The following is a 10,236-nucleotide window of genomic DNA, read 5'->3' as shown; positions in this document are numbered from 1 at the left end:
GTTGCTTTTCTTTCAGCGCAGTTTCCTCCCCTCTCCTTCCTCCTTCCTTCCTTCCTCCCTCCTTGACAACAGGCTATTATTATGCAGGGAATGCAAAGGGCTGTGAGGACAAAACCGTCCATCTCCTTGTGTATAATCGGGATCGACAGGTTCAATCATTCATTTTCTTTTGCACACTGTCAACTAGTTATTGGTGACCCTGCATGTGAGGTCGCTGCTGTGTGTTTCCATAAAATTCAGCACTCCTAATCTTGAAATGAGATGTTTGGAATGAACCACAGGGAGAAAAATGCCCAGAAAGGAGTCCAAAAACAACTTTTGAATGGACTAAAGGTCCTAGTTCTTGGCAGTGAGAAACTTTTTGTGTGTTTTCTTGCAGTTGTTTGTGTGTCTTTGTGGTCTTTGCATCTCCATGACGTCCTGTTATGGCTTTGGGGAACTGGTTTGTATTTCTGTGGTCATTTTGCATCTGTCTGCAAAAGGTTTGTGTCTCTTTTCATTTTACGCTCCTCTCTGCAGTCATTTGATTACATTACATGGAGAACAAGTCCTTACTGTCTGAATCTAGTGAAGCAGGCAGAAACACAGGAGGGCAATGAAATTGTGCTTCTCCAAGATTCTTCATTTCAAACTATTTTATAACTCCCGTCTTCACAAAGTACTGGTATTTTTTTTGCCAATATGTAACCACAGCAAAATGATGCTCTGCTCCATTATGTTGATCTTGGAAGAGAATAACCTAAAGAGAGCTGATTTTCTCTGCATTGCTCACTGATGTTTAGCTGAGTGATGAGACTGGTTAAAAGAGGCTTTGCAGGAAGTCAAAAAGTGGCGAATCAGCTGTACTAAAAGACAGTGGGGGAAAGGACTGTCTGCAAACACTTCTGGTAAGCAATTCCTAAAAATTCCACGCAGGAAATAGCATGTTAATAGCTGGTAAAAGCAAGCTGTAAAACACCCCTTACAGTACACGAGCACAATTGCACCTGCACACGTAACAGGAATCATTACAGAAAAATGAGAATTGTTCTGTTGAGATTAGTGAAAGAAATTCTGAGATGTGTAATGTGCACATCATGTTTTATGAGACCGAGCAGATGGTTGGTGCAGAGTCCGCCTTTGTGCCCCGTTTGTTGCTCACAATTGTACCTTTGTGAGTGACTTAGGATCATAATGGCAAACACGAGCACTCCCAACAAGGAAATCGAGCAGGTCGTGAAAGTATAAAGTTTCAATTTGCCACATTGAAGCTGTCCGAAGAGGATCCTTTCATATTTAACAGTTTAATATCAAGCTGCTTCATAGTTCCTCGCTGCCAGTGAGCACTCTTCATTATCATACTGTCTGCACAGAAAGGCTGCTATGGAAAAAGACTCGAGGGATTCCCACTTCACTGGAGGTCCGACATTGTCAACCACAGATAGAATTTCATTTTGCACTTCCCATGAAACGTTTTCCCCTCTAATTTACAGTTTTTATTATCTTGAAGCCTACTTACTGAAAGTGATTTCCACAAATACGAATAGCCGACTCTTTGAAAGCAAGTAGCAGAGTTACAGTCCCTGGTCATAAAGACGCTGTAATCTCCTTGTAGTGTATAATACTGGGTAGCCAGCATGTATCCTATAGAAGTGGCCAATTATTGATTTGTAAGAATATTGTTTAAAATAATATAAAGACTGAAACTAACCTGGTTTAAACCTTATTTCAGTTTTCCACTCTATGATTCAGATGCTTTTTGGGGTACTTGGATCCTCATAGTACTTTGTTTTGTTTGTACAACTGCACATCCCTCCATACATCTGGTATGGAAACATATTACATGTCCAAAAGAAAGCATTAGAAACGTTACGGAGCATCGCACGAGGCATACAAAATTAGGTGATTGCTTGCTTCACTGGTTGTTTACGCCAAGAGCTGGGATAAAACTCTGTGTTCTCTCAAATTGCTATTCACACAGTACCAACCATTAACCTGCATCATAGCTGTAGCCGAAATTACAGAGTGGAAAGAAAATGACTGTCATTTAATATCATAGTCGCTCTGTCAAGCACTGGATGTTGAATTGTCACGTGGAGGCGTGCCGTGTTGTTTTATCTATAAGTGTTCGCAAAGGCATCCTGAAATGTAACATTCTCTGCCAAACTCAGTTAGCCATCTCTTTAGCTTTTTAGAGGCCAGACATTAATATGAAGGTTATGTTGCACACCTCTAATGTCTGATGGTGTTTTAATAACCAGACAGTGGCCAGATGTGTCTAAATTCACGCTCACACACCAAATAAACATGAAACAGAGGGAAATTTACAAAAAAATGTGCCAGTGTAAAAACACTGATACCAGGCTGTCATGTAGGGGGAAAAAAACCTGCTCTTGGCCTCCTTTACTCGGTGCTCATAGGACAGACTCATCAGCAGAACCCAGTCTTTATTATGAAGGAAGTTTGTGTTTTGAATGGCTACAGGACTGTTGTGTTGCAGAAATCCATCCACAGATGGGGTTACCTTATGTCAGAATGACACATGCAAAACACACAGGAATCAATAAGAGCCAAGTTGTCATTGCTGATAACCAGTGTATAGCAGAGGCATGAGAGGAACATTTCACCTATTAGCCTGGGTGGTATTTCAAGTAGATACATTCTGTCTCCTTGAATGTCAACCCACTTTTTAAATTTGTATTAGTTGGTTTAGTGATATTAACTTTTTTGCCATTTTTAAAAACATTTCATATTTATGTCCATCATTTTTTTGCTTTATTGATTACTTATATACAAAACCAAAAGTGAGTTGCAGTAAAACAAGAGTCTGCAGACAAGCCAGCAGTTCTTTCGCATCCAAATGCTACTATAGGCAAAAACACCTATATGCTAAGATGCAAGTTAGGATGCTCATCACAGTTTAGCATTTTAACTTCATTTGGGATGAATGTTGAGCACCTAAACCAGGTTCAACTGGACTGTTTTGCCTTTTACTAATGCAAATTAGCTAAAAAATATATATTCTTAGCAAAAAGCCCAACATTTTTTGTTTTTAGTCATTTCCAAAGTTAAAAATAGATCAGAGAACATTTCAGACTTTTAATTTGTTAGAAAACAACTCTCTGTGCTGCCATTGTGTCAAGAGTTTCCTACTGAAAAAGAGTTTGGGGGTTTCTTTTCTCAACTATAAGCCAAGTGTGGAGATGCTACGAGCTACATATTTCATTTTAAGCACGAATGATTATATTACTTGAATAAACCACCTCGGTATAATCAGAAAGCCCCTTCTCCCCTTGTGTAATAATGGGATACGTCTGTTTTGAGCAGGGCTTCAATCTGTGGTTTGGCCACATTTATAGAGTCAGCACATTCTACCCCAATACCTCGCTCCAATAGACAAAATTCCTCTGAAAGCATAAACTTTAAATGGAAAAATAGATATTTGCCCACTCACTCTTACAGACCGTTTAAGCCACGTTCTAGCACATTTGTCTACCATTACAGTCGTGAGAATGCCAAAGCTCTGTGAGGGGAGACGCAAGAGAGCAGGAGGGATTGATTGGCTTTGGTTTGTCTGATGCATGGGTCCCCAACTGCAGGCCTCGAGTGTCCTGTCGTTTTTAGATGTGTCCCTGATCCAACGCAGCTGATTCAAATGGCCAAACGACCTCCTCAACATGTCCTGAAGTTCTCCAGAGGCCTGGTAATGAACTAATCATTTGATTCAGGTGTGTAGACCCAGGGTGAGCTCTAAAACCTGCAGGACACCGGCCCTCGAGGCCTGGAGTTGGGGACCCCTGGTCTGATGCATGAATGACATGTCATCGGTATGTTTGTGTTTCAGTGTCCTCACAGGACAAAAAGCTTTGAACAAAGCTGTTTTTTTCTTCTTTCTTGAAATCATTTAGACAAGAATATTGAGATGAAATCGCTCCATTAAATATAATCACAGTGTAATTATAGCTGGAGCCAGGAAACAGTGATAGGGAATCAACTAGTCTGTCCACACTATGTTAATTCTGGTTAAAGCCTGGCTTTCTGTTTCTCTTTGCTACCAGTCTGATCTAGGGAGACAGTAGCAATGATTATACAATTTAACTCTAAGCCGAAAAGGTGATCTCAGTGTTTTTAACAGTTTAAAACTACACGGTAAAAACAAAGAGCATCATTTGTCAGCTCTAAGATTTTGCAAATGAGGGCATAAAAAACCGTCAAGGCTTTGAAATTGGGTAACTTCAACCTGAGGTGAACAAAGACTTTATTTTTCACGCTCTGCTTCATTTGGCTTGGTTTTTGTTTAATAAATAATGACATGGTGTAATCGATTGATCTAAGGGTGTACTTTCGTTTTACCTTGTCTGTGTTGTATCTAATGCGTGTACGCGCCCTTAATGAAAAGGAGCTTGTGATTGAAACCTTTTTAAATGATGATCACACCCAATAAATACAAGTTTAGGTTCAAAATAATTCACATGAATTAGGCAGTATTATAAGATACAGTACACTAGTTCCACTTTGTAACCTGGGTGGTTTTACACTGTTTATTTTGTGACGCAGCTGTTGGATCTACAGCACTGCTTAAATATCGCCATTACAGGCTTTGACTGTCACCCATATGCAATTTTACAGCTATGCTTAACTAAGCACTTGAGAGGAGTAAAATTAAGGGTTTCTGCAACTCCTGTTTTCTAATTTGTCAGCCCTTCACAGACATTCTCCTCTCTGCCACACCCTGCACCCACACTGATGGTCTTAACGTCCACAATTAACTTCAAGTCACCGCCCAGTCTGGCTGAAGGTACAATACTTACTTGATTTTAATTTAAATTAGTATAAACCTAAAAATCAAACCAATGACGAATAACACTGTTCCTTCTGTTTCAATCCACTAGGCTCCTGGTATTCATGTGGATGTCATTTTGACACATGCCACCCACCTAAACACTGCAAAGAAAGCACCCCACCCCATGGAAATGGCACTCCACCCAAAACAGCACAAAATACCTGATTTTCTGGTTGTTGTCATCCTTTCCTTAAAGCAAACATCAACTGAATCCCCCCAATTCAGGGAGTCTGGCCATATGCTTAGCTCATACTCCCAAACCCACTTCTTTGCCCTTGTAAATTGTATGTCAGCCCTTATTCTCTCAGAAAAGTAAACAACAGAGGCTCGTAAAGCCAAACTGTTAAGAAGACAAGAGAAAGAAAAAATATGGATACATCTGTCAGGCAACAAATGACATCTGCTTGATAGGAGCAGGCGTTCTTTTTTTATTTAGAAGAGCTGCCTAAGCTTCACATTGAGGAAGTCATTCTGAGCTATAACTCTATCTTTGTCTGCAGCAGCAGCAGACAAAAACCAGTGAAGAGTGCAGAGGCTAGGGTGACAGCGGGTTAGCAAACTGCCTGAGTATCTTTAACAGGCTCTATAATGGACTGCGGTTGTCTTCAGCGAGCATCTGTTGGACCCCATGTTTTATGGCTCCGTCCTTATTGTGTCTCCAGTAAAGCCCAAAGAGCAGAGGGCTGAAAAGTCAAGGTAGACTTAATGTCTGCTTGTGGTTTTTTTCTCAGGGAAATACGAGTTGCAGTCATGAATCGGATCTACCGTGTCAGTGTGCCTTTATTTGTGAAATGTCCATTCATCAGTAATGTGGCTGCAGATCTTAAAGCACAGTGGTTGTATAACTGTGCAAAGGTGCAGTTTTTACCCGTGCTAACAATTCAATTCAATTTTATTTATACAGCGTGAAATCACAACAACAATTGCCTCATGGCGCTTTATATTGTAAGGTAGACACTACAATAATACATACAGAGAAAAACCCAACAATCATATGACCTCCTATGAGCAAGCACTTTGGCGACAGTGGGAAGGAAAAACTCCCTTTTAACAGGAAGAAACCTCCGGCAGAACCAGGCTCAGGGAGGGGCGGGGCCATCTGCTGCGACCGGTTGAGGTGAGAGAAGGAAGACAGGATGAAAGACATGCTGTGGAAGAGAGCCAGAGATTAATACAGGTAACAACACGTCCATGTATCAGTACGTGGTTGATCAGCCCATATGTGCATTATGACCTTTTAAACAAGTATTCTCACAAGATGAAACACATTTTTCATCAGCAGCTTGTTTTGCATATGTTGTTCTCTGTAATCACAATGATGCTGATCAAATAGCATCAAAATGCTAATCAAAAGCATGCCTAGAAAAATGAAGACTGAGCTTTAAAAAACATAATCACTAAATATGAAAGAAAACTAATTTGTTATAAATGAACTGGTTCAACTTAGGTTCTTAGGATTTTGACATATACTGCAGCTAACCACTGAGGAACATTCACAATATCTTGCCTTTGCCTCTGGGTAGCTGGCATCTCACAGCCCGATCCAATCTGGCTCTAACTCTGTGACAAATGTTCTGATTAAGGGTCTCATCATTTATGGGTATGGATCGAAATATAGCAGCAATCGTCAGGATGCTTCGGACTTTCTCGACTTGAAACAGGATCTTGTGATCAGCACCTTCTTCCAAAGTATGTAATCATTACTGCTTCTAGCATTACAGCTTACTGCTGCTATTATTCGACACTTGTGCCAAACAGTGAAACGGTACATATATGTTCTATATGCTCTCATTAAAGTCAGATTTATTCTAGATTTACAGTTGCATAGATGTAAAATTTAAGCAGATCTTTAACCTAAAATAAGGAAATAGGAAATGTTAAAATAAAGTTTCCTGCATCTGAACAAGGCCTGACAACATAGTTTTATGGACACACTGGTATCTTAAAACTAAATGTTCTTAAGCTGCTTTGTTCAAAGTCAAATGAATACAGTAAAAAAAGATAAATGATATTGATGAAACACAGGTGTCAGAAATTATTTTAGGCAAGAACTTCAAGGTTTACACAATATAAGTAGTTACACACCTCATAAATCATACAATGTAAGACACAGAGACTGGTCTTTAGAATGCACGGCAGAATGGAGTATACAACATTTGCCTCGTACTGTATACTGCCATGATTTACTGGGCACACTGGGATGGGGCTGTGAACTAATGGAATATCTAATGTCTCTGTGACAGAGACTTTAATCAGTTGTGAGACCTCCAGCTTGCAACTTTACCATATAAATCTGAGATAGGCTGCACGGCAGAAGGCCCAGGCTGCGAGTTACATCCCGAGACGCTGTGTGTTTATACTCTGTACATACAGTGTGGATTTACGTGAGAGGGGTTCCAGTAAAACTCAAGTCGCGTTGGGTATTTTTCGGTATATGCTTGTTGTACTTGTAAACAAAATTTCAGAGTACTCAAGCACACACAAATCAAGATGTCATCAAACACATGATGATAATAGTACCATCTGCAGTATCATCATTTGCCAGAAAATCTCATCCCATCTGCCAGCATTTCAGCATTAATGCCGTTATGTCTTCATGCTTCCATTACTTTGTCACTGTTGTGGAGCAGCCACAGGTGTCTCACAATACCACAATTTACTGCTTGATATAAAACTGTCACAAGTGGATAATGCCCAGCCCTTGAATGCGCATGCATCCGTGAAAGTCATGCGGTTTCACAAAGCTGTGCGCCGAACAGCTCGCAACTTTTTGTGTTGCGAACATGATGTTTCAGATCTGTCTGACCTTATTTTGCATTTTGTATGAGGCAACACAATAAAGCAGATGTGGTGTTTGGTATTTTTTTAACTCTGTCTTTCAGAGTCACATGCTGTTTTTCCGCTTTTCAGAAGGATTACCACTTTCTGATACTGGACTTGTTTTTGTTTTTGCAGGTCAGATGACTACCATAGGAAAAATGCTATTTATAGAAGTGTGTAGAAGTGTTGAACCGCTGATCATTTCTGTATTGTTTGCTAGGATGTATAGAAATATCTTTGCTAAGTTGTCTGTCATGTGTAGGCACTATACTGGTTCATCCCTTGTGCTATGTGTCTTTTTATGTTTGGATGATTCGTAGGTCAGTGTTAAGTGGTTTAACAAGCTCACACAAAAAGCACATTCCTCTAAGGTACAAGAACCTGACCAATGACCTGAGGATACTGTAAATAAAAGGCAATAAAGTTCAGGCAAAGAACTCAAGTATCACACAGTGACACGCTTCTACTTGTTCTATTTTTACCACAATAATACTAAGTAACTTCCGCAAAATTATTGCTGTTAAAATGTTGCACTGGAGATAAAACTGTAATCATTCATGTGTCATTTTGTTGACTATTGGCGCACACTGAGGTGCGCAATCATGATGCGCACGAGGGGTTTTCAGCAATCACATGAACCACTACAGATGATCCACCTGTAATTAACCTCGTGAGCCATCCTGTGGTAAAAGCAGACCGAGCAGGCTCCAACAGCCTGTCCTTTGCACGACTATGTTTTCAGTCTTTCTATAGCCAATGTGGTCATTTAAAATCCTGTATCCAAGTCTTCAGGTCGCCCATCTATTTATACAGAAAAAATGCGAAAATTCTAATAAGATCAAGGACATTGTGGGATATTTATTATACATTTGTCTTTATTATCCTTTATTTATCCAGGTGAGATTTAAATCTAATTTCCAAGAAAGACCTGGCCAATAGGGCAGCAAAAGCTACAGCAAATACGACACATAATAATATAACAAGTAAAAAACAAATACTATATTGCATACAGACAAGTGAGCACAAACATGTGAATAATACAAAATAGCAGATCATTAAAAGCCACATTAAAAACAGTCACACTGGCTAAAAGAGCTATTCTCTTGCTTTAAATATACATACAGGACAACACATACAGTACACAAACAGTAAATATAAATTTAGAGTAACGCACCTTAAAATTTCTGGTTAATGACGTAATATCTTGAATTGCGTATCTCAGAACACTCTTACTCTGCAATTTTTCCATTTGTACGTTAGCATTTTGATATTTTGAGATAATAACACGAAATTTCGAATTGCTCATTACAATTTTTTTCACTCAGAAATAATTTGAAATTTCAAGATGCTTAAAAATTTGACATAATTACCAAAAATTTACAAAAATTTTAATTTGGCAGTTGTTCGGGGAGGGGCGTGTATGTGTGTAATGTAAGTGGCTAATCTCCAAAAGTTGATTCTGTTCATCTGGACGTAGCGTTTTGTGGGAGAAACGTTTCGTCACTCATCCAAGTGACTTCTTCAGTCTCAGCTGACTGCAGGTTTCCCCAATCTTATAAACAGTACATTTGCATAATGACTGAAACCAGCCCACTGAAGGAATCTGCAGTCAGCTGAGACTGAAGAAGTCACTTAGATGAGTGACAAAACGTTTCTCCCACAAAACGCTATGTCCAGATGAACAGAATCAACTTTTGTTGATTTACTTACCTGCAGTGTTGGGTAAGTTACTTTAAAATAGTAACTTAGTTACATTACTAGTTACTTCTATCAAAAGTAACTCAGTTACTTCAAGTTACTCGTTACTTTCAAAGTAACTAGTTACTAGGGAAAGTAACTTTGGTTTTACTCAGAATTCTCTTGTTAATGTGTTGCTTCCATAACTTTGCCAGTCTTCTAGCTTGCTTACTTGCCACAAGTGCACTGTGCCACCTACCAATAGAAAGGAAAAGATAATGTGCATATTTCCACGAGAGAATGCCATGATAGAAAGGAAAAGATAATGTGCATATTTCCACGAGAGAATGCCATGATTCTCTCGTGGAATCATGGCACATGTAAAAGGCGTCATGTGCGCCTTTTACATCCAACACAAAAACTGCAGTCGTGGTGCTTTGATTGTACTCAGAACTCGGAAATTCTGCCTTCTGAATAGGAAGATGTAGGTAACACCAGACTGCAGATGAGCTGCATACAGGGCTGGACTGGGACAGAAAATTGGCCCGGGCATTTTGACTTGAGACTGGCCCACCATTATAGGAAAAATCATAAAGCCTTTGAATGAAAACAAACGCTGTTGTGACAGTGATGTTCACTGTTTTGATGGTATATATGCATCAATCTATCAATCGTTTGTTGTAAGATTCAGATAATTATTTTTTAAAAGCCAGACATTTTAAATGAGAATAAGAAAGAAAAGTATTTCCTTGTGCCCCCCTCTCCCTGTTAATGCCCTTCCTGGCCCCCCTGGCAAACCTTTGCTAGACCCGCCCCTGCACAGTTACCAGCTGTCAGCTACTTAGAAAAGGATCCTGGTGTTATTTGTCTCTCAGAAACAGTTCATAACTTCCCTTCAACTCATTCATGTCACCTAA

General features: G+C 39.5%; 1 long non-coding RNA gene across 1 annotated transcript; it reads left to right on the top strand.

The window, feature by feature from the left end:
* The first annotated feature begins 3,830 nt into the window (after window positions 1-3,830).
* LOC146511592 (uncharacterized) lies at window positions 3,831-7,706 on the top strand. The gene is made up of 2 exons (XR_014876004.1): window positions 3,831-4,777; window positions 4,872-7,706. It is a non-coding gene; the product is annotated as an uncharacterized LOC146511592 (long non-coding RNA).
* The last annotated feature ends 2,530 nt before the right edge of the window (window positions 7,707-10,236 follow it).

The sequence above is a fragment of the Neolamprologus multifasciatus genome, chromosome 9, assembly GCF_963576455.1.
Source record: "Neolamprologus multifasciatus chromosome 9, fNeoMul1.2, whole genome shotgun sequence".
NCBI classification, from domain to species: Eukaryota; Metazoa; Chordata; class Actinopteri; order Cichliformes; family Cichlidae; genus Neolamprologus; species Neolamprologus multifasciatus.
The sequence above is the reverse complement of the archived record's forward strand: the minus strand, read 5'-3'. Positions and strand labels throughout refer to the sequence as shown.